General features: G+C 41.4%; 1 protein-coding gene across 1 annotated transcript in view; it reads left to right on the forward strand.

Annotated features, from left to right (window-relative positions):
- Positions 1 to 5337: 5337 nt before the first annotated feature.
- C3H2orf80 (chromosome 3 C2orf80 homolog) overlaps positions 5338 to 25465 on the forward strand; it is a 46860-nt gene continuing 26732 nt past the window's right edge. Inside the window, exon 1 of the mRNA XM_059168226.1 lies at positions 5338 to 9657. The gene's annotated coding sequence lies outside the window, so the exon portion shown is untranslated. The remainder of the gene's footprint in view (positions 9658 to 25465) is intronic.

The raw sequence follows: 25465 nt of genomic DNA on the forward strand, positions 1-25465 counted from the left end.
TTATTACCCCTTTTCTCTTAGAAATTTTATTTCATAGGCCCTGTTCTTTTTTTATTTTTCATTTATTTTTTATTTATTTTCAGCATAACAGTATTCATTATTTTTGCACCACACCCAGTGCTCCATGCAATCCATGCCCTCTACAATACCCACCACCTGGTACCCCCGACCGCCCACCCCCCGCCACTTCAAACCCCTCAGATTGTTTTTCAGAGTCCATAGTCTCTCATGGTTCACCTCCCCTTCCAATTTACCCCAACTCCCTTCTCCTCTCCATCTCCCCATGTCCTCCATGCTATTTGTTATGCTCCAGAAATAAGTGAAACCGTATGATAATTGACTCTCTCTGCTTGACTGATTTCACTCAGCATAATCTCTTCCAGTCCCGTCCATGCTGCTACAAAAGTTGGGTATTCGTCCTTTCTGATGGAGGCATAATACTCCATAGTGTATATGGACCACATCTTCCTTATCCATTCGTCCATTGAAGGGCATCTTGGTTCTTTCCACAGTTTGGCGACCGTGGCCATTGCTGCTATGAACATTGGGGTACAGATGTATAGGCCCTTTTCTTAATATTAGGGAGAGTGCAGCATCCTAACTGCTCATTCCTCTGGAACAAGAAAGTTAAACAACTCTGGATGGTATCTCTGACTCAAAGAGGTGAATTTTGCGGACAGCCTAGCATTGTTTGTAACTTTTAAATTCTATATCATTTCAGACTTACAGAAAAATCATAAAAATTATATGAGGAAGTCCCATAACATTTTGCCAATTTTTTGCTTTTGCTCCCTTTGTTCCATCTCTCTCTTGACTTGCTCTATCCCTACACACACACACACACACACACACACACACACACCCCTATACACACCTTTTTTTCCTGAACCAGCTCAGAGGAATTTGAAGACATCGTGCCCCCTCAGCCTTAAATAATCCAGCGTGGGGGCAACTGGTTGGCTCAGTGGGTTAAAGCCTCTGCCTTCAGCTCGGGTCATGAACTCAGGGTTCTGGGATCGAGCTTCGCATCGGGCTCTCCGCTCGGCGGGGAGCCTCCCTCCCCCTCTCTCTCTGTCTGCCTCTCTGCCTACTTGTGATCTCTGTCTGTCAAATAAATGAATAAAATCTTAAAAAAAAAAAAAATAATCCAGCATGTATTTCCTAAGGACAAGGAAATCCTCTTATATAACCACAGTATGATTGTCAAAGTCAGGAAATTTAACACTGATATAATGTGATACGGTCCCTATTCAAGTTTCAGCAACTGCTCCCATAATCTTCACAGGGTTCCCTCCAAGGGCCAACCCAGGATCATACATCGCCTTCAGTTGATCATAGCTCTTCAGCCTCCTTTTGCCTGAAATAGTTTCTAAGCCCTTCTTTGTCTCTCTAGACCTTGACATTTTTAAAGAGTACAAGCTAGTTATTTTGTAAAATGTCCCTCAGTTGGGGTTTATCTGAGGTTCCGTTGTAATTAGGTTCAAGTTACGCATTTTGGGCAGAAACCATTGAAGTGATAGAGGGGTAAAGGGATATGGGGAGAGAATCTTAAGTAGGCTCCACACCCAGCATGGAGCAGGTCATAGGCCTGGATCTCATGACCCTGAGATCACGATCTGAGCTGAAATCAAGAGTCAGAAGCTCAACCAACTGATCCACCCCAGCGCCCCAACCACTGTTCTGTTTCTTGACGTGGGTGATAATGGTCCTGGGTGGCTCAGTGGGTTAAGCCTCTGCCTTCAGCTCACGTCATGATCTCAGGGTTCTGGGATCAAGTCCTACATCAGGATTTCTGCTCAGCAAAGAGCCTGCTTCCCCCTCTCTCTCTGCCTGCCTCTCTGCCTACTTGTGCTCTCTCTCTCTCTCTCTGTCAAATAAGTAAAATCTTTTAAAAAAAAAAAAGAATGCCTTGTAACTATTCATTAAACTGTTTTTTGTGGTCTACTCTATCAACCTTATTTCACAACAAAAAGATAAACAAATGTATTAGGAAACGTGTTCTGAATCCCATGGACTAATGACACAGGGCCACATTCTCCAGAGACAAATCAAGAACTTTCTCTCTACTGTTGGCTGACCCTGCTGTTCAGGCCTTCTGGTTTGCCTTTCATAGAGTGACACATTCCAGTCACATTGTCTCTAACCTTCTCAAACACAAGCTGGGAAGTGTTTCTCTAAGAAGATGCTCTACCCCTGTAATCTCAACCAACTACACACCAAGAATTATGAATAGAGATGCTTGAGGGTCCTTAAGTGGCTTTTTGGACCTCCCTTCTCTCACCTTGATGAGTCCATGATACTTTCTTGTTAGAGGTCCTTGGGTGTAAAGCTCTCATTTGATTTCTGCGTAAGAATTACTCTCTTCCTGGTTGGCCTTGCTTTGCTTCACCTGGTGCACTATTTATATGTTCAGAGACGAAGCTCCGAGACATTTTCTAGCTGAATCACATTTTCCTCTTTTCAAACCACTAGTTCAAATTTCTCCTACTTTTCTTCCTACTTCAAGCGATATTCAGGTATCTCTTACAAGGTTTTACTGTGAATTTCCCAAGTAAACATTGAAATGTTTAAGTTATATGATAGAAACTAAAAATTTAACTTTAACTCTGAATTTTGATTCTAATATTCTAGAGCTACTTTCATCTGTTTGACCTAAATTTTCCATGTTTTCTGGTTGCATTTACTCCATTTGCTAGAATTACTCAGTGGCTTTATTTCTTAGATCATTTTCCCGTTTTTATTATTTGAGTCAGCCTACTCATTGCTGCAAATTAATTACCACACCCTTGTACTATTCCATAAAGACCTACAAGTTGGATCTCAGACAAAGTTTTTAATCTGGTTTTGGCATCTGGATCAAATTCTTTATATGAGAGTTTTTTCTGTTTGTTGTTTCTTCTTTCTTTGAACACAATTCACCCAACAAATAGATTTGAGTATGTCCTCTAATCCTGACACTGTTGGGACACCAGTGTCTCCTAAGACCGACAACCTCTAGATGGGGGTACTTCTCTTCAGGTCAGACTATACCAAGGACTCACATCATACTAGCTCTAAGAGCCAACCAGCTTGGGTTTTGAGTCACTGTGTTTTAGTGAGATTCTTTACCATTATAATAGGAAGACTTTTAGAACTTATTTGGAGTTAACTTGGGTCTCATTTTCCGTGAATATATTCTCCAAATTTCCTGAAGCTATGGCAGGATAAACCATACCTTTATCTCTACTCTGAGTACAACCCTTGCCCTTTAGCACAGTTGTGACTAACACCTGCTTCAGTGATATTTGTTCCACTTCCTCTGTCAGTTGCTGGGAAAGTATTAGCCCTGATGTAACCACTTCATAAATTCCTAGCTGAGGGGTGGCTCAGTTGTTTAAGCATCTGCCTTTGGCTCGGGTCATGATCCCAGAGTCCTGGGATCGAGACCCACATTGGGTTCCCTGCTTCTCCCTCTCCCTCTACTGCTCCCTCTGCTTGTGCTGTCTCTCTCTCTATCAAATAAATAAAATCTAAACAAACAAAACAAAAAATAAAACAAAACACCTCCCAGCTGAGCACAGGAAGAGATTTGAGATACATAAAGGATGGACTTTTTCTACTCCTACATTTACTCCTAGTCGAATTCTCCAACTTGGGGGAGTGGCTTGAGCTCTTATCTTTCTCAAAGTCTCCAGCAATGGGCTCACTAGTGACTGTGCACAGACATGGTATTTGAATCTTATTACTTGCACTGTACCTGAGACATTAACCTATTTGGATTCACAATACATTTGGAATGCTTTTAAAGTGTTTCTATAAGAAACAAAACGTGCATGGGATACCTTCTCAGAGTCAAGAATTCATGAGTCTTTCCACTTGAAACAGTTTTCAGATAGTTATTTTAATTCTATAATGTGTCAGTCACCTTTAAGGTATAGCAGGCCCCTAACTATTTTGCCTATAAATAGCATAGTAACAATCAAGTCATTGAGTTATCTTTTATGTAGCTAATACCATGTGTTTTTTCTAATATAAACTTCATACGCCTCAAAGCCACAGCTTTAAAATATATAGCGAGGGCACCTTGGTGGTGGTTCAGTCGGATAAGCTTCCAGCTCTTGATTTCAGCTCAGATCATGACCTCGGGGTCATGAGATTGAGCCCCACTGGCGGGCTCCCTCACTAGGGAGTGTGCCTCTCCCTCCACCCCTTCCCCTGAGTGTATACATGTGCACTCTCTCAAATGAATAAATCTTTTTTAGAAAAATTAAAAATAGAAATATAAAGCCACTACAATAACTGTGAGGTAATCCAGCCCTGCAATGGATGTCACCACAGCCCATTGAGAAGAATCTATTAAAAGAAAATGCTCAACATTACTCGCCATCAGGGACATACAAATCAAAACCATAATGAGATACCACCTTACACAGTGAGAATGACAAAAATTAACAAAACAGGAAACAAGTGCTGGTGAGGATGTGGAGAAAGGGGAACCCTCTTACCCTGCTGGTGGGAATGCAAGCTGGTACAGTCACTCTGGAAGACAGTATGGAGGTTCCTCAAAAAGTTGAAAATAGAGCTACCATATGACCCAGCAATTGCATCACTGGGTATTTACCCCAGTACAGCTGTGGTGAAAAGAAGGGGCATATGCACCCCAATGTTCATAGCAGCAGTCACAATAGCCCAACCATGGAAGGAGCCAAGATGCCTTCCTTCAACAGATGAATGGATAAAGAAGATGTGGTACATATATACAATGGAATATTACTCAGCCATCAGAAAGGATGAATACCCACCATTTGCATCAACATGGATGGGAATGGAGGGTGTTATGCTAAGTGAAATAAGTCAAGCAGAGAAAGACAATTATCATGTCTCACTCATATGTGGAACAGAAGGAACAGCCCAGAGGACTATAGGGGAAGGGAAGGAAAACTGAAAGGGAGAAATCAGAGAGGGAGATGAAGCAGACTATGGACTCCGGGAAACAAACAAACAAGGGGAAAGGGGTAATAGGGTGATGGGTATTAAGGAGAGCACATGTTTTAATGAGCACTGGCTGTTATAGGCAAGTAACGAATCATTGAACACTACCTCAGAAACTATGTACTATATAGTGGTTAACTGAACATAATAAAAGAAATTCAATGACAAGGAGAAAATCTTAAAAGTAGCCAGAGAGATGGGGCGCCTGGGTGGCTCAGTGGGTTAAAGCCTCTGCCTTCGGCTCAGGTCAGGATCCCAGGGTCCTGGGATCGAGCCCCGCATCGGGCTCTCTGCTCGGCGGGGAGCCTGCTTCCTCCTCTTTCTCTCTGCCTGCCTCTCTGCCTGCTTGTGATCTCTGTCTGTCAAATAAATAAATAAAATCTTTAAAAAAAAAAAAGTAGTCAGAGAGAAGCTAATTATCATATATAAGGAATTCTCAATAAAATTAATAGTTAATTTCTCATCAGAAACCATGGAGTCCAGAAGGCAGTGGAATGATATACTCAAAGTGCTGAGGGGGAAGAGAAAACAGCCCAGACACACTTGAGAATAGTTGACTCTATATGTAAGAATGGTCTTCAACTGGAATGATTTCTGAGGGTAGTTAGATTACTGTTGGACTCTCTTTTTTATTATCAGAATCTGTTCAGCCTAAAAACCTGTCAATAGGTATATTCCAAGGAAAACACCCAGCATCTTATTGGTATCCCAACATTTAAAAAATGATCTATTATATAGAAAGTTTGAATTTCTACCAACCTCTAAAAAGTCTTATTAACAACCAATTAATTGATTACACACATTTATATCTATCATATAGTTTCTCGCACGATCTCTGAAATAAATAAGAAATCTTTTTTTTTTTTTTTAAAGATGAGTTTTTCTGCGTCTGATGAGTGAATCACTTAAGGGACTACCATCAAAAAAGAGAAGTCTCAAGAAGATTGCTGGTTCCGAGCCAAAGACAAGTTCAGCTGTATACAATGAATCTGAGATAGGCAGAACACCCAATTAGGGGATTTCAAGCAGCATTTGAAGATAAATGATTGAAGTCAGGGCCAGAGATGTAGACAATAGTTGAAGTCTTGTAGATTCGCTGCAGGAGAAAAAAGCAAAATGAAAACAGTAAATGGTCACTGACTGGCCACATTTAGTAAGCTGGAAGAGTCAGTGAAGGACAAAGAAGGAACAATCCGGAAGACAGGGGTCAGTGCCAAAGATAGGGGTTAAGCTAATTCACTTGGAAAGGGGTAGGCACACAGACAGATGTTCAAGACCAAGGTGAACATAAACTAAAAGACAATCACTGGCAACTCTCAATAATCATACTCTAAAAGGCATACTAAGATTTTTAAATTAGTGTTTTACTCATCTATATGAAACTTACAACATTCTCATCTTCTCAACTGACATTCTCTGTCATCTCTGATACTCACACTCATACTACTCAAAGAGGGGGGGTTGCTGGGCAGATTATATATAATTCTAAATCAGCACTTAGGGCCCATATGTATAAATTATACAGGCAACTTTCATAACACAAATATAAATCATGTATTTCAATAATTACATCAATTGCTTAGGGAAGATCCAGTTTTGTTGTTTATTCAAATACAGAGTAGTTTTGAACTTTTAGTCTTAATTGACATGCGTGTGTCTTAAGCATATATGTTAACCTTATTGAAAATAAATCAGTTACTATTTTGGGGAGGTAGGGCAGATGGGGAAAGAAATACAAAGAAAAGGGAAGAGTGAGTCCCTGCAGAGTTCTGAGACGGGGCGAGGGTGACAAACCACAGTCATACGTGAGAATGGTTGAGGTGCATAAGTGGAAATACTGCATGGAAACTGGAGTTATGGAAAGGAGTGTATAGACGGAGTTCTGTGCAAAGTAAAGGTCCTGAGCATTTATACTGATAGTTTGTAGCATGAGGAAGTAAGTGGTTTCTGGTCACATGGTGTTCCGTAAATAAGATTAACTTGGTCCCAGGTTCAATCAAGTTGCAAGCTTGCAATTAGACCATGTTTTATAAAAGTTTACATAAATCAGTTGTTTGGTGCACTAGAGCACAGATTCTTGCACAAGCAATGGAGTAAGTCTTCAGTATGTAGCTGGGGTACAGTTTGAGGGGACTCACATTTGTGTGTGTCATCTCTTATGGATGTCTCTTACGTGCATCTTCAGTTCATTTCCACCATCATCTTATCACTACATTTTACTCAGGAGGACGCTAAGCCGACAGGATAAAGGTAACTTGTCCAGGGTCAGCGAGCAAACAGCAGACGAGAAGGCGAACTACCATTTGCTCAGTGCAGCTAGATCAAAAGTTTCTTAAAATATGAACCAAAGACCACCCATATGAGACACACCAGAGTGAACAGAACACTCAGTTGGGAATATTCAATTGGAAACCCCCAGTAGGATATTCAAATGCAGATTCCCAGGCTTCCCTTACTGAATCAGACGCTGAAGGCAGAGCTCCAGGAATCTCTAGGTTCACAAGCTTCTCTGATGATAGTTCTCAATGGACAAAATCCGAGAACTATGGGAAAGGTTTAGGAAAAAGCCACGGGATAGAGCACATTTACACAAGGTTTTCGTTGGTTAATAGTATCCATTTTAAAGTAAAAAGGATGATGATAGTGCAAGTAATTCCTAATGGATACAATTTAAGGTGTGTTGTTTACTTTATTCCCCCTCCTGGCAGCAGCAGTTTGTGTGTGTGGGAGACTGTCTCTGAGGTCTGCTTTCCAGCCTGTTTTCAACTTTCCTCCTTCCTTCTTCCACTTCTGGACCCAGAGACTCTCTCAAACAGCTAAACTGGGTTTGTTAGAGGATTGTCACTGTCAATCCTCTAAGATCTCCCAGTGATGGGTAAGGAGAGTGGCAGGGCCAGCTGTGGCCCTTCTGGAAAGCAGGGTCATTTGTAAGTCACGAGTTCTGGATTCCCAGGCTGTTGGGATATTTGTCCTCGTTTTCAGGCAACTCTGATATTTTTCCTCAGAATCTCTTAGATACAATGCACATTTGCATTTAAAGCCACTTTGGCTGTGAAAACCTGAATGATAATGGTCAGTAACCAAATATACCTCTGATGAGTGTGTGTGTGTGTGTGTGTGTGTGTGTGTCTAGACTTGTGCTTTCTCCAGTATCTCCCTCCATAACCCCCTGCCCCACCTCCCCTCAGTCCCCGACATCAATTTTCTCTCTCATCTCTGTCTAGGGATTAAATATTACTGACAAAGTTGTCAGGACTAAGCCACATTGAATCTAGATGCGAAGGTAACCTCCAAAAACCCATACTGGTCAGGGGCAAGAACTGGAACCTAAGGGTTAATGATTTGGCATTTTCCCAAGTCTGAAGTTCAAAGTGCTTTTCCAAATGCTGTCCAAGGGTTTCTATTGCATCCCTGCTCTGCCTGGCAGTTGCAGTCACCACACTGGGTGAAATGGCCCCTCCTTGGTTTCTGACTAGGCATTAGCCCTTGGAGAGAATTCAGGCTTCCTGGGGGTGATCTCAGGACCCCAGGCCCCTCGTAATCAATTCTGCCCGCCCTCCTATGGGTTCTTCTCTCTCTCTTCTCTCTTCCCTTCTGGCCTGACCCATCTGGATGCTGGCAGGAACTACAGAGTCAGGAAATAAGAGTAGGAATTATAGTTCTTTAGATCTTAGATAGCCTTAGAGATCATTTGATTTAGCACACTCTGTGCTCAAATTGGGGGGAAAAAAAGAGAATAAGGCTTTTCCTCATGCTGTTTATTGCTAAATAACTCAAGTGTTCTTCAAGCAATAGACATTCTCCAAAAAGAAACATTTCTTGACTCCAAGGAACAGATTAGCACCCATAAATACATTTTGCTCTAAAGGTTTGTGTCCATAGAGAAGAAAAAAGCTACTCCCTCTGGGGTTGAGGGGGAGGGGATAACTTAATAAAACCATCATTTATATTTAGAATGAACATTTATCCCACAGGCAAACTGGAAGATAGAGGTCATCTAAGGATGCGCTCAAGATAGAAGCCACTCTATTGCCAAGTTCCAGGGGTTCACTCTCAATGGCTGGGGATAAGACAGGACGAGTCATTGAGTGTCATTCTGAAATTGACCCAGAGCTAAATGGGCTAGTCCCTATCTTGCTTGTCCTTTTGTTATAACTTGGATCCACAGTAATAAAACCTGTAGCTAATATTTACTAGTCTCATGGAAACACCGCCCTAGATCCTTTACTTGATAACCTGGTTCATGGCTGCAGGAGCCCTGTGATGCAGGTACCACTGTTTTTCATCTCATAGATAAAGAAATTGAGGCACAGAGTTTCCCGGATCACGCTGATGGTACTCTGTTCATCTTTTGTTGCAGAGAGAATTATCTTAAAATGCAGTGGCTTAAAACCCCATTAATCCTTTTATTCTTACCTCTCTCATGGTTCCTGAGGTCGACTGCACTCAGCAAGGTGGTCTTGCACTCAGCAAGGTGGTCTGGGATTCTCGCTGGGGGTTTCCCGTGCAGTTGTAGTCAGGCAGTGGCTGTGGCTGGAGTTGTCTTTTTTCCTGTCATGTTTCCTCACTCATGTGTCTGCTGGCTAGGATGCAAGATGGGGCTGTCACCAAGACCTCTCCACCTGGCCTGGACTTTCCCTATTGTGTCCCAACTGGGCTCTGAGAGCAAGCATCCCTACAGGACAGGTAAAAGCTATATTGGCTTTAAAAAAATTTTTTTCGGTTAATTATAGACTAAGTAAGAAGTTGAAATACAGTTTTAGAGTCCCATGAGCCTTTTATTCAGCTTCCCCTAATACTGTGGTCTTCTATAACTGGAGACCAAGGTCATAGCCAGGAAATTGACATTTGCTCAATGCTTTGGATTAGGCTATGAATTTATGTTCTGTTTTGCCCGTTTTTATATGCACTCCTTTGTGTGTTCTTGTGTGTGCATGTCTGTGTTCTGTGCAATTTGATTCCATGTTAAGACACATATAATAGTCACATTCAACATAAAAACCAGTTCCACAAAAGGACTCCTTCATGCTCTCCCTCTAGAGTTTCTCCCAACTCTCCCCAGCCCCGTACTTCTCCCCTGGCAGCCACTCAATGGTTTTCCAGTTTTATCATTTTAAGAAAGTGACATAAATGAAATCATGTAGTTGTAAACTCTTAAGGTTGGATTTTTCACTACAGCTCAAGCCCTTCAAATCCATCCAACTGTGTGTGCATCAATAGCTGGTCCTTTTTATTGCTGAGTAATAGTCCATGTGTGCCTTTTAGACCTGGTCTTAGAAGTCACACAATTTCATTTCTATAATAATTGCAGTCCTGTCCAGATTCAAGGGGAGAAATTCACGTCCTCCCCACCTTGATAAGAGTAGCATTGATACCCTTTCTAAGAAAGACCATGAAGGACAGAGAGCTGTTGTGGCCACCTGAGAACATACAACCCACCACAGATGGTTAAGTGGCGAAGGTAGAATTCAAACCCAGATAGTTTGACTCTAGAGGCCCCATTTTAGGGTGACAACCTGTGTGTTCTTGCCACAAGAATGGGAATTAAATCATTCCAAAATTAACTGAAGAATAGAGCTATAAATATTTCTTAAATATAGAACATTAATTTTATTTAATTAAGGAATTTAGGGGAGAAATAGGAAAGGGTTGGCAAAATCAAAACCGTACATGTTCACTGGGGAAACGTGCTGGGAAATATTTAGTTAAGCAGCCTGAAGGTAAAAAGACAGATTTATCGTTCCCTGACCCCCTAGAGTTCTCTTTACTAGAAATACTCCATGATGTTTACAACTCAGGAAGATCTCCCTCTCCATACTCACTGAAGTTGGAACCACACTTTTATTCTGTTGCTCTGAAATAGTAGAAAACATATGGCAGAGACCAACCCCAGTTCTTGGGACAGAGCTCCTAAAACCCTTGTAAATTCAAAAGTCAAAAGAACACTAGGAGCGTCTTTTGTTCTAATTCTGGTCTTTGATCCTGAATCCTAACATGGAGCTCCGAAATTCCCTGGAATTTCGAGGATGATAGGAATGTCTTTTGTTCTAATGAGGCAATTTTGGTTGGGCTCTTGTATGGGGCTAGTGCCCAGAAAGACCAAGCCATAATTGGCAGCTTGGAATTTTCAGTTCCATCCTCCCTTCTCTGGAGAGTGGCTGCAAATTGAGTTAACGGTCCATCAGGCTTACCTGATGAAGCCTCCACAAAAATCCCCAAAGTACAGTGTTTGGGAGCTTCTGAATTAGTGAACATGTGGAGATCGAGGGAGAGTGGTAGTCTCAGAGAACACATGGAAGATCCCTGGCCCTCCCCACATAACCTACCCTATGCATCTCTCACAGCTGACTGTTCCTGAGTTATAGCTAGTAAACTGGTAATGTAGTAAATAAAGCTGTTTTCCTGAGTTCTGGGAGCTAGACTAGTAAATCAACTGAACTCAAGGAGGGGTTCATGGACTTACAACCAGCTGGTCAGAAGCACAGGTAGGAACTTGTGACTGGCATCTGGAGTGGGAGCAGTCTTGTGAGACCAAGCATTTAACCTATGAGATCTAACACTGTTTCCAGGAAGATAGTATCGGACTTGAGTTAAATCTGTGGGACCTGGACAGTGTCTGCTGGGAATTGGAGAATTGCTTAGTGGTGTGTGTGGAGGGGAAAACCCACATATGGGAGTTGCCTTCACCAAAGCTCAACTCCTCATCCTGGTAGCCCTGCCACTCAACATTTTTTCCATTAGTTCTATAAACGTTGGAATGCCTACTATGAGACAAGAGCATTGCCAGTTGCTAGAGGTCCAAGAACGTTCACACAACTCATAAGGAACTTGTAGACCGTAGGAGAAGCAAGCCAAGTGGAGAATACAACATGATATCATGAATATTGACAGACATGGCCTGGAGGTCTCAGCAGGGAACATAACCTGACTTGCAGTTGGGAAATGAAACAGTGAGTTCCCTGAGCTGAATGTTGAAGTTTAAGTTCTGGCAAACAGGACTTAGCCAAGGGAATGGGAATGAAGAGAGAGAATGGCAGGCAGTGACCCAGGAAGTGAGCAGGGGTCACATCAGGGGACTCAGGGCCACTGTTAGTTCTACAGAGAATTCTGTACAGTTTTAGAAAATGGCATCCCTGGCCCCTGAAGTGGCCATACAAAAAGCACCTGTGTTAATTTTCTAGTGCTGCTGCAACAAATTACCACAAACTTGGTTGCTTAAAACAAGAGAATCTATGCTCAGAGTTGGGAAAGCCAGAAGTCTCCAATCCAATTGTCAGCAGGATGGTTTCCTCCAGAGTGTCTGAGGAAGAATCCCTTCCCTGCCTCCCTCTGATCTTCTGGTGCTTGCCGACAATCCTTGGCTTTCCATGGTTTGTAGACTCACTGCTTCAATCTCCACCCCCATCTTTTTGTAAAGAAATACTTTCCTATGTTTCCTCTTCCCTGTCTACGTCCTTTTCTCTTCTTAAAAGAATACTTGTCGCTGGATTTAGGGCCCACCCGGTTAATCTAGAATTATCCCATCTCGAGATCCTTTAATGAATGCCTTCTGCAATGATCCTTATGCCAAACAAGGTCACACACATGGATACCAGAAGTTACGACTTAGACTTCTTTTGGGGGACCACAACTCGACCTACTACAACCCTCTTGGTGAATCGAGTGGGACCTTGAGCAGGGCACAATCTGGATATGCATCACGGTGGGCCTGGCCCCACCAAGTTGAGCTCTGCCTACTTACCCTCGAGGGATAAGTGTGGGCCTAGGATGAAAATGCCAGTCCCTGTTATTCCAGGGCTCGTGTTCATCACTCGCTGTGTCCATTTCTCACTCCAAAGACAAATAAAAAGTATTCTTAAAAACAATCTGCAGAATGTACCAAACTTTTACTCTAAATTGGAACGCAGTCAGGAATGAGACTAAGCCTTGTTCAAAAATGGTAATAGAGGGGCCTCTGGTAGCTCAGTCAGTTAAGCATCCAACTTGGTTTCGGCTCAGGTCATGATCTCAAGATCTTGAGATCTAACCTCGTGTCAGTCTCCGTGCTAGGCGCAGAGTCTGTTTGAAGCTTCTCTCTCTCCCTAACCCACTCCCCCTGCTTACACCCTCTTTCTCTCTCTCTCAAATAAATAAATAAAACCTTTTTTAAAAATGGTACCAGAAAAATTGAATTTAACCAAGCAAATAATAAGTGAGAGAATGTGTAACTAGAAACTTAAGAAATGGGAACCTAGAAAAGGAAAGCTAGAGAAAAACCCCTTTCACTAAATTCTTTTAAATTCTTCCTCAGATTAATGTGTACACTACTAGGTCACAGTGGTTACAATAGTGAGTTCATTCAGTCTAACTGTGTAATGGAGAGGTTTACAGTAGAGTTATTTGTCATCTCTGTCATCTTTCTGAATGGTCTTCTTTACAGAATTCCCCTTTCAGAGCATTGTCCAGAATAGTACATGGCTTTAGAATTAACAACAAGTCTAGAAGAAATCGTGGAGGCATTGAATGGGCGGGGGTGGTATTTATTATAATACAGAAAGGGCAATTTAAGCACCATTCAGCACTCAAAACTTAGAGCCTATGTCTGGAAAATTACTTAATTCATTTACTTACCAAAGCCACTGCCGAAGAACATTTATTCAATAAACTCTTTCATTTTATAACCAAGCAATAGACATCCCCAGCAACTGTGATTTAAAAAAATATATATTATTCTAAAGATTTGAGATGTGGCAATTTAGCAATCGAAAGCTTCCAAATTCTTTATTTGAATCTTGAGTCAGATTTCAGGTGTTAGAAATATCACAAGGTTTGTTATGACAAACCACCTGTAAAAGGGTCCAGAACAGGTCCCCATATTCTTACAACCAAACGTGAATCTTCTCATTAGGGGACAGATTAAAAACTATAGCCTCATGTCAGTTCAGATTCGATGACTAAAAACACTTTCAGCTTCCAGAACTTCTCAGATTTAAAAATAGCTGAAGAGGCACTGTAGACATGTAGGTAATATTTCATCTATTCTTGAAGAAGATAATGATTACCTAGAACTTATCCAACCATTGCAGATGCTCCTCCTCACCCTCCATTCCAGCCCAGCCCCTGATAGTGGACTAGGTAGTTTGAACTTTGGTTATCCTTTGGCCACATTCCAAAACCACACAACCTGGGGTACAATTGGAATTAGCACCTACAACTCCAGATTTCCAAGCTTAAATTTATTTGTTTCTTATAGATTAAAATTCTTGCAAGTGATTTTGGTGCCTCTCATTTTACCATAAAAAGTGGGAACTCATTTTTCTTAGGCATAGCACATAAAAGAAGATACTTTTTAATAAATGAAAAGATGTAGCATATTTGCACATGGTAAGCCAATATTACAAATGTTCCAAGCATTCACAAATTTAAAAGTGGAATGCATTTTTTAATCAAAAACCAAATGAGATTGGATACAAAATTTGGAAAAGCAATTAAAGTCTGCTGGGAAGGAAAACATGCAAGAACCATCAGGAAAAATTTGGTAAAAGAATAAAAAAAAAGTAGCATTCATTAACAATTATTAAATAGTCAATAAAAGATGTGTAAGAAGAGATTCATTCATTTTTTCATCCATTATTTTAAAAGGATCTTTTAAGAAACTATTCTGTGCCAAGCCCTAGAGAAACAGCAAGAAACAAGATGGATAGGGTCCCCTTCTCATGAAGCACATATTCTACAGGGGAACCAAATATGAAAAACCAGTCACCACAAGTCTTTGATAAAATGAAGCAGGGAGTGGGTGTGGGGGCTATTTCAGATCAGATACTCTGGGAAGCTTCAACAGATTTACGAAGAAAGCCAAGAAGCCAACCCCAATATGTAAAAGAATTTGGCATTTAGTAAGACAGCATTTCTGGCATGTTTTAAGTAAAAAAAAAAAAAAATTAAAAGAATAAGGCAGCTTTACGCTAAAACCAAAGCCATGTCATTAAAAACAAAAATACCTGAAAGACTATATTGTGATGAGTCTCTTTAAATAGTCTCTTTTGAGACAGTGCCATATTATTCAGACAGGGCTGTCACAACACACATAGGTAGGCAAATTTTTGTAGAACTTCCTTTGGAGCCTGTTGATAAATCTTCTGTAGCATTTCCAGGGTAATAATTTGGAAAATTATTCAGAATTTATTCCCAACTTCATTTCTTAAACTCATACCTCCAAGGGTTCTAGACTCTTTCTTTTTTAAGAGAGAGGGAGAGAGGTGTGGAGAGGGGCAGAGAGAGAGGGAGAGAATGAATCTTTTTTTTTTTTTTTAAGATTTTATTTATTTATGAAAGAGGGAAAGAAAGAGGAGGAGCAGAGGGAGAGAGACAAGCAGACTCCATGTTGAGCATGGAAAGACTCCACACAGAGCCCAATCCCAGGACCCTGAGATCATGACCTGAGCAGAAACCAAGAGTCAGACCTACTCAACTGACTGAGCCTCCTAGGTACCCTGAGAGAGAGAATCATATGCAGGCTCCACACCCAGCAAGGAGCCTGATGCCAGGCTCAATTTCATGACCCTCAGATCATGACCTGAACTAAAATCAAGAGACAGGTAGTTAACGGACTATGTCACCCAGATGCTCCCAGAGGATAGAGATTGCTGTGGGCTGAGGTTTTCTGTTATCAGTGCCGAGGTTTGGAGTTTGATGAAAACAATCCTTTTTGTAGAGTAGGAGTCAAAGTAACCTCATGGCCAATCTTAAGGTCTAAACTTTATCTTTTCAGAGATGTCAAGTGTCAAATACATTTTCCTATATTCAGATGATAAAAGAAAAGCATTTTTTGGTCAAAATTTACTCCATTAAAAAAATAATAAGACTCCCTATTTTTCTGGCCCTTACATATTCCACTTTGTCCTTTGTCTGTTCTGTGACATTAAGTAGATTGAGTATACAGGCATGGAAGGCATTTGGACCATGTCCTTCTCCTTCCAAAGAAAGAGGTTTTAAAGGGAAGAATGTTTTCTTTGCTATACCTTTTCTGTAATTTCTACACTGTTCCAACTAATGCTCATTAATACTATAATTAGAAAATAAGATCATAAATGCAGGGGTGCCTGGGGTGGCTCAGTCAATAAGGTGTCTGACTCTTGGTTTCAGCTCAGGTATAATCTCGGGGTCTAGAGATCGAGCCCCTCATTGCGTTGCATGCTCAGTGCACAATCTGCTTGAGATTCTCTGCCTCTCCCTTTCCTTCTGCCTCTTCCCCCACTCGCTCATTCTCTCTCTCAAATTAATAAACAAATAAGATCTTTTTAAAAAGAAAGAATGTAGTAAAAACTCCAAATATCTTGCTATGATTCATCAGTTGCCACAAGACTGGCAAATCATTTTTCATGTTGATTCAGTAATAGCTCCTTACGCCAAAGTGCATTTATCAGTCTACATGTATAATAACTCAGGAAAGAGTGAAAAACTACTCTACCGGTAGTTTTTCAGGCTGCAGAGAAGTACAGACCCCCCAAAATAAAGTGTGCTGTTTGACACCACACTTCTGAAATGGAACGCCAAATTTCTTTTAAGTCCCTTTGGAATTTTTTTTTAAAATATTTTATTTATTTATTTGACACAGAGAGAGAGATCACAAGTAGGCAGAGAGGCAGGCAGAGAGAGAGGGAAGAAGCAGGCTCCCTGCTGAGCAGAGAGCCTGATGTGGGGCTCGATCCCAGGACCCTGGGATCATGACCTGAGCCAAAGACAGAGGCTTAACCCACTGAGCCAACCTTGCGCCCCAGTACCTTTGGAATTCTTGAAGCACATCTAAGGTGATGTTATTAAAGACCCTACTACCATTTATATTGGTGGGTAGTTTATTGCCAACTCCAGCAGGAATATTGAGATGAGGTAAAAAAAAAAAAAGACATGTCTTTGTGGGAAGCACAGTGATGTTCCAGCCACCAGGGCCTGGACTGTCATGGTCAGTATCAGCAGAGGTGACTCTGAGTTCCACCTCTGAAGGATGACATGGAGGTTGCCAATCATGGTGTCATGGTGTCTAAAATTCTTCTGTTAAGAAAGCCTCCCTATGCATTGCTAGGGTGCTGGGGCTTCCAGAAGTTCCCTATAAATGGCAAAACACCAATGCCTTCTAGGACAAGCTCTCACCCAGATCACTGCCTGGAAGTCAGGAAATTGAGATGTGACAGCTACCCTGGGTCACAGGAAAGAGGTGTGGCACAAGAGGGAGGTGGTGCCAAAAACCAAATTCCTGTTTCACGAGTTTTTCTAAGTTTGGCCCTAAGTACTGGCAAGGTGGTTGGACAACCAGTCCTCCACTCACTGTGCCAGTTGGAGCTGCAGCCAACACTCCCGATCACCCCTAGGCATAGCGAGTAGACACAGAGTGCCTGTACCCTCCTAGACCTTGGCAGCTCCCAGGCTCAGAATGGCCAGAAGCAAACCTGGCCAGGAAATCACAAGGGTTTCTTCAATGCTGAGGTTAATGCTCAACAGAAAACTTCAATAACAATCTGGTTTTGCAACACACACACCCCCGCCCCCGCCGACCACCATATACGTCCCTGGCTTGACCACATGAGTCTGTGACATCACCACTTCTAGACACCCAGAGCCATCATTTTAAACTGTCCCAGTCTTGATGGTGTACCAGTGGCATACAGCTTGGTGTCCACAGACATTGTCACGCTTTGTAAGAAGCACCATTTCCATGTATTTCTCTTTTAGTGCCTTTATTCTCTTTTCAAGGATAGGATGTTACCGCCGAATCCTGCAGGGAGCCACAAACAGTGATTGTCACATGGTTGTAGAGATTGCTTGATTTACAACCCAGGGAGATCAAATAGAGCTAATCATCCTTGGGCAGAATTACCCCGTGTTTCTTGCATATCTTTTCTTCAGAATAGTTTTTGTATCAAGCTAAAATCGGACAACTTTAATCCTAAAGAATGTATCTCCTGCATTATCTAAAACAGAGATTAGCCACCTTTGGCTTTGCTGTCCAAAGTGGAAATGAGAGAGGCTTCATAGCGACCTCACGAGGCCAGTTGATTTAAGGCAATAGCCAGGTTCTTCCTAGAAACTATAATCAAAATCTAGAGGGTAGGCAAGAATATCATGAGGTATGGGTCATGCTATCTTGCGAAAAACAGGGGAAGAAATTTAAGGAGGTGAGAAAAAGGGGGGTGAGAAAGGAAACATGGAGAGAAGGGAGAGAGTCCTGTCCTTTCCCATCCCCCATCCCTTCTCTTGGCTCTGAATAGGTTCGGGAGCCTAGGGTTGCCAGATTTAGCACATGAAAATACAGGAGGTCCAGTTAAATTTGAATTTCAGATAAATGATGAATAACTTTTTAGTAAAATATACCCAGATAGAATATTTGAGATACACTAAAAAAAATTTATTTATTGTGTATCGCAATAAACTGGTAGAAACTGCATTATCGTGAGAACCACCAGGATTTTGAAATAAGACAAATGAGGGTTGAATCTTGCACGATCACTTATTAGTCATGAGGCTCTGAGCGTGTCTATAGCCTCTTTGAGCCTCAGTATCGCATCTTAAGATGAGGAAATGGCATTCCTTCATCGGGTCATCACGGGGTTTAGAAATAAGCATATATTGCAACTAGCAAGCTCTCCACAAATGCTCTGCTAAATTTGCTAGACTGTGGCTTTTGATGCCTTCCCCTAATACTCCCAAGTCTAAAGTATCTCCAAACTCCCTATTTTTACAGCCATCTCCTTCCTCCCCATCACCACTCCACTCCGCCTAACATGGTGGGTGTGAGTTCATTTTGCACAGCTTTTCACACTGTGGAAAATGTATTACCATAAAGTGCAATACATAGAGTGTCATAAAGACTATAGCATTTTAATTCCTCAGCTCAAGAAAGATGGCAGGTCCTGGGGAATTGAGAGTCGGGTTATTCCAGGGACAAGAGACGACAGCAGACCTAGAGGGTCTTAGCAGCCACAGAATACAGGCTCATTCCTCAAAGACGCATCAGGAATGTCGCTGTTCACTGGAGGTGAACTAGCAGTTGGTCATGTCTCTCCTATGTAAGCTGTGGGAAAGCCAAAGGGAACAACTTCTAGGATTAAAAAAATGGTTTCAGTTTCCCCTGCCTGAGTCTTTAATGAAGAGGGTAAGGCTTTTCCCCCTACAATCCAGGTCAGATATTTACAACTGACCCACTAACTGCCGAAACCACACTACGGGCAGAACACAAACTACTGCTGAGGCTGGAAAGCGTGCCGTGCAAGTAGTATTAATAAAACACAGCGTTATGAAAGAGACCTCACAGACAAGAAAGGAAATGCTTTTTTCAGAAACCACGAGTGCACAAAGCCTGTTTCATCTCCTGAATCAGAATCTGCAACCGAGATGTTGAAAGACTGCTTTCAATAGCCCAAGAGTCCAGTGTACTCTGAAATATCTGCCAAAATCACTCCTTGGCTGTTGGTGCAAAATCCTGGTGATTCCCCAATTGCACCAAAAGAATCAGCTGGTTGTCAGACTCTGCACTCAGTGTCAGAGGAAGGGGAAATGGAGACAGCCATTCTAACAGTTTCTATCAATAGTGAAATGTACCTATCCCTTGATTCAGCAAACCCACTGCAAGAAATCTATCTTAAGGACATGCTTATTCACAAAGTTAAATACATATTTTTGTACATATTTTGTAACAATGCTGCTGTAGAATTTCTTACCATAGCAAACAATCAGAAACCACCAAATGTCTCTTTCGAGAGGAACAGTTGAGTGTATTATGATGTAATAGTATGGAACAGGCATAGCAGTTAAAAGGAATGAGGTAGATGTATGCGTCTCAGTAAGGAGAGCTTTCTTTTTTGTTTTTTTTTTTTAAGATTTTATTTATTTGTTTGTCAGAGAAAGAGAGCACAAGCAGGAGGAGGAGCAGGCAGAGGGAGAAGCAGGCTCCCCACTGAGCAAGGAGCCCAATGTGGGACTCAGTCCCAGGACCCTGGACCATGACCTGAGCCAACAGCTGACACTAACAACCAAACCACCCAGGCACCCCAGCAAGGAGAGCTTCCTAAGAAGTTTTTAAGGGGGGGTGGGGAAACTACACAGAATATCACTAAAATCCCATTATACTAAAAGAAACAAATGTCACAACTGTTTCTATATTTACCTATGTAGGCAAAGATATAATATAATGTCTTCAGTGACACATGCTGAAATACTCAGAATGCTTATGATTAGAGAAAAAAGTTAGCTGGGGAAATTAAAGAGGCGGAAACATGGGACTCAATATCTCTCTATATCATTAGAGTTTTCAGCAAGAGTGAATTTGACCACTACTTGAATCATTTTAACTAATTGCCTTTAAAAAGAAAGGTAACAATAATTAAGTTAACTCTGGAAAACAGTATGCAGTTTCCTCAGAAAGTTAAAAATAGAACAATCCTATGACCCAGCAATTGTACTACCAGGTTATTTATCCAAAGGATACAAAAATACTGATTCAAAGGGGCATTTGCACCCCAAAGTTTATAGCAGCATTATCAACAACAGCCAAATTCTGGAAAGAGACCAAATGTCCATTGACAGATGCATGGATAAAGAAGACGTGGTATAAAAACAAAATGCCATCAAAAAGAAGGAACTCTTGCCATTTGCAACATGGATGGAACTACAGGGTATTATGTCAGTGAAATAAGTCAGAGAAAGACAAACACCATACGATTTCAGTCATGTGTGGAATTTAAGGAACAAAACAGATGAATATTGGGGAAGAGAAGGAAAATAAAAATTAGATAAAAATAGGGAGGCGAATCATAAGAGACTCTTAACTATAAGGAACAAACTGAGACATGGTTGGAAGGAATGGGGTAACTTGGAGATGGGCAGAAGGAGGTCACTCGATAGTGACACATGCTGGTCACTCGATAGAAGCAGAACTGGATGTTACATGCAACTGATGAATCACTAAATTCTACCCCTGAGCTAATAGTACACTATATGTGAATTAAATAAAAATAAATAAAAAGTTTAAAAAAATGATTAAGTTAACTACTTTGACTATCCTCCCCAAATCTTATTTACTTCCCTACATAGACCTTCTCTATAAAAACGGGATCTCAGAGAGAATATCTAAATCACGTACCTGTAGCAAATTCACACAAATCCAGGATTTCCTGAGGATATTCACCCAGGATCCTGGGATCTAATTACTTCAGGAGTGGAAGAGACTCCCAGAAGGAATTCATATGACAGACCAAGTAAAAATCCTCAAGCTTAGTTTAAGGATTCTGCAGAACCATCCCAAAGGAGAGGGGTCATCTGTGAATACATACACGTATAATCCCAGGGAGTTCTTGGACTGCTCTCAAACACAGGGATTTTTAACAAAGTCTTGAAGAAGGCTGTTTGAAACATGAACCTACCAACAAAATAAAAATCCTCACAGTCGGAGTCACCAAGAGCAGCAGACAGTAATGCATGATAAGCCATTAGGAGGAATGAACCTGGGCATGTGTGGGGTGGTCTCTCCATTCCTGAGAGATGACTGCAGGATGGGTGTCACCCATGAAAGGGGGTTGAGACTACCACTCAGTCCTAAGAGGCCGAGAGTGACCTGAATCTCAAGTCACATCGGTTGAGGGAGGTGAAGGTGAAATGTTGGCAGTGCCCAGGGAAACAGGGGACTGCAGGTGCGGTCGAATAAAACTACCCCAAAGGAACTTTCTGAGCTTTGCGGGAGGGGTTCATGGGAAACTAGGGTTTCCTCAACTCTAGCAAAGAACCAGTCTATGAACACTGCTCATTATTACAACTGAAAGTCTATTATAAACTCTGAGTCAGCCTGATGGGACTGACGAAACCCGGGCTACTTTTAAAAACCAAGTCCAGGGGCGCCTGGGAGGCTCAGGCCATTAAGTGTCTGCCTTCAGCTCAGGTTAGGATCCTGAGGTCTTGGGATCCAGTCCCAAGACGGGCTCTCTGCTCAGCGGGGAGTCTGCTTCTCCCTCTGTCTCTGCCTGCTGCTCTCCCCGCTCGTTCTCTCTCTCTCTCTCTCTCTCTCTCTCTCTCTCTCATCTCCAGAAGTCCTCCTCCATTTCTGAAATCTCCTATCTGGTCCGTGTACAGCTGACAGTTAAAAACAAGGTCCTGAGCAGGAAGGGGGAGGAAACTGACAGGACAGGTAACGGGGGATCTGACATAAGAAAGAAAAATTGAAAGGGTTTCTGCCGGGCTCCATGATTCCGAGACGAATCTCACTAACTTTCCGGTGGAGCCAGTGAAGGGTTCCCTCTCCAACTCTTCATGAGCTCGGTGATTCCCAGCTACCGGGGAAACAAGGAGCTGGTGACAGAAGGGAGGAGGAGGTGAGATGTGTTCTTTGACAGAAGCAGCTTCTGTACTATTTTCTGATTTTATTTGGGGAGAGTAGTACAAATCTTCTTACTTCAATGTTACAAATATCTAAGGAGGGTGGGAAATAGTTCAGTTTACCAAAACACGTTAACTTTTTTTTTTCCCCAATGCTTACAGTAAGTTCTTGAAGTTAAGTTCAGATTCTCCTTTTATTTATTATTTATTTTATTTTTTAAAGATTTTATTTATTAGTCAGAGAGTGGGAGAGCAGCAGGCAGGGGAGCAGCAGGCAGGGGGAGAAGCAGGCTCCCCGCTGAGCAAGGAGCTTGATTCGGGGCTCGAACCCAGGACCTTGGGATCATGACCTGAGCCGAAGGCAGATACTTAACTGACTGAGCCACCTAGGCACCCCTCTCCTTTTATTTTTAAAGTAAAACATTTTCTAAGATAAGAAAGCAAGTGTAAATTGAGGCATGATTTTTATTCCTTCTTATCAGAATAGTAGATTAATTTCTAAGTTGTTTGTTGTTTTAAGAAATACTGCTACAAAGGCACTATTTCGTGATGATAAATCACGAAATAAGAGCTCTGGGTGAGCCCAATCCCCACCATGCTTCCAAAACATGGTTTGGAAAAAAAAATTAAGGCTTCTACATTACCTGTCACTTATTCACTGTTTGTTACTTGAAGGCAGGGTCCTTGTCCTATTGGGTTTTGTATCCTTTATGAGAGCGGTCACAGAGTAGAACATTTCCATCTTTAAAGGCTTGTACTATAATAAGAAAAATGTCAAAATAGGTTTATACAAACAGTAGTATATTTTAAATGTTGAAATTTAATACCAGGAATATTTGAATCAAAGTGTAATAAAAATGTGATGTTCACAAGCTAATGATAGGAGAAAAGGTATAGATCCATGATGATCTAGAAATAAGATACCTGTTTGAAGTTGACAGATAAGGATTCTGTTTCTGTTGCATGAAGCCAAATGTCCTATATAATGTCCCCTGCTGCTAAGTATAAAATGGCCCCAAGGAAAGATGGACGGCAGCTTGTACCCACCGAAGAATATCACTGCTGCACTCAAAAGCAGCTGTCAAGGTGAAGGGAATCGGAATATGGCACCCCAAAAGATACAACTTTGGCGTAAGGGTTATTTTGATGTAAAGGCCATTGAGATAAATCAGACACAAGAAGAATTCGCTGCCCTCCATCTGCCTAAAGGTAGGGCATAAATTTCCCATCTGAAGGTGCCCTTCTCTCCCATACCAAGAAGAAGAGAACAACTGTTATTAAGACAGAGATAACACCAAGATGTGTCTGCACAAACAAACTTGACTAAATAACCATTATCCACCATTATTTTCTCCCATATGTTTCCTATAATTTATTATCCCTGGAAGCCCAAACATGCTTCCCTTTGTCCGGTTACTTCTCTGCAATTTATTATCCTTTGTTGAAATTGTATATAAGCCCCTGAATAATCATTTTGGGTTTTCACTTTCCTGTGAAGCCTCCATGCACATAAAAATATTAACATCAATTAAAATTGCTATGCCTTTTCTCCTGTTAATCTGCCTTTTGTCAGTTTAAGTCACAGGCCTCAGGTACATAACCTAAGAGGATAGAAGAAAAGGATTCCATCCCTACAAACATCTGCATCAAAGCTACTGATGCCTAATGGCCAAGTGCTGATGTCTGAAATTAAGGCTGCCTCCAGTTTCGCTCTCATGCTGATATTACTTCCATCCTGGCGGAAGCTGTGGTAGCATGGCTGCTGCCAACTTGTGCTCCCACTGTCCCATGGTGATCACAAAAGAAAATGATGCTTTTCATTTTCATTCGCTCTTCTAATGTAGTCCCTTCTATTAAGGATTCTGGCATGAGTTTGGGGTTAAATTTAGGAAAAGTATATCCCTTAGGATGTCTTTTGCTAAAATTACTCTTAATCTCTAACCACAACTGGTTTTAAAAATAAGGATTATTTTAAAAATAAGAACTTCAAGACATAAAAACCCATAGCCGGAAGTTCTTTGGCTCTGCCTTCATCCGTTTACTAGCTTCATCTTCAGACTGGTAATAAGTGGATTGTCATAGTGTTGGGCGTCGTATCTTAGTGTGACCCTGACCAAGAGGGGAAAGTGGTCCATCTCTTCCTCATGTCTTTTTGGGGAAGTGAAGATAACTTTTCCTCAAACTAAAGGCTATTATAACTGCAATAATGGAACAAACCCTAGGCTGTTCTTCTGTCTTACACATGTCAGTAATTCTCAGTCTCATCTGCATATTGGAACCCCTGGGGAAATTTGAAGAATACGGTTGCCTGAGTCTTACCCCTAGAGATTCTGAGTTAATTGATCTGGGGAGTTTTAAAAGCTCCTCGGTGAATCTAAAGTATAGCGGATGTTGAGAACCACTGATGCAAACAGAATTTTGGTACAATTCTGTAACCCATGATCCCCCTGACTTGCCTAGATATGCTCAGACATGTCTAAATCCCAAGGCGAGTAAAGTCAGTCTCTTATGTTCACAGGGAAGATTATTAAATCTCTTTTTTTTTAATGTGAAAACTCTGTGCTCACATATGCTGGCTTACTGTACATTATTTATACGCACATGATGGTTTCTCCTCCCCCCCACCGCCAAGTGCAAATGCTAAAAACACTGCCATCTTGTAAACCCCTGCTGACAATGCCCTCACCCCCTGGTTCAGCCAATAAGGGCAAGAACATGACTACAAACGAGAGAGCAAAGATTTTATCTGCTAAATGTGTTCAGAGTTCACATTATATTCAGGACAACAAAAATTTCCCCATGTCAGACAATATTTAGTGAATGCATAATAGGTGCAAAGCATTTCTATGCATCTCATTTGGGGAACACAAGAATAGAAAACATAATGTTTGCACTTTAGAAGCTTGCCATCTAAATAAGGAGATTCAATATAAACCCACTAAGAGAATACTTTCAAAGAACAAAAGATGAATATATACAATCGAATAGGGTACAAAAGCTGTACTAGTAATTACAACCATTCTGTAAAGGACCTATGGTGTTCCATGCCAAATAGATACATGATATTTCTAATGTTTGGAAACCTACGAGGTAGATTTTCATTGCACTTTACAGAAAGGGAAATAAAGTACAGAAATTGAGTAACTTAACCAAA

The sequence above is a fragment of the Mustela lutreola genome, chromosome 3 (assembly GCF_030435805.1).
Source record: "Mustela lutreola isolate mMusLut2 chromosome 3, mMusLut2.pri, whole genome shotgun sequence".
In the NCBI taxonomy this organism is placed as follows: domain Eukaryota; kingdom Metazoa; phylum Chordata; class Mammalia; order Carnivora; family Mustelidae; genus Mustela; species Mustela lutreola.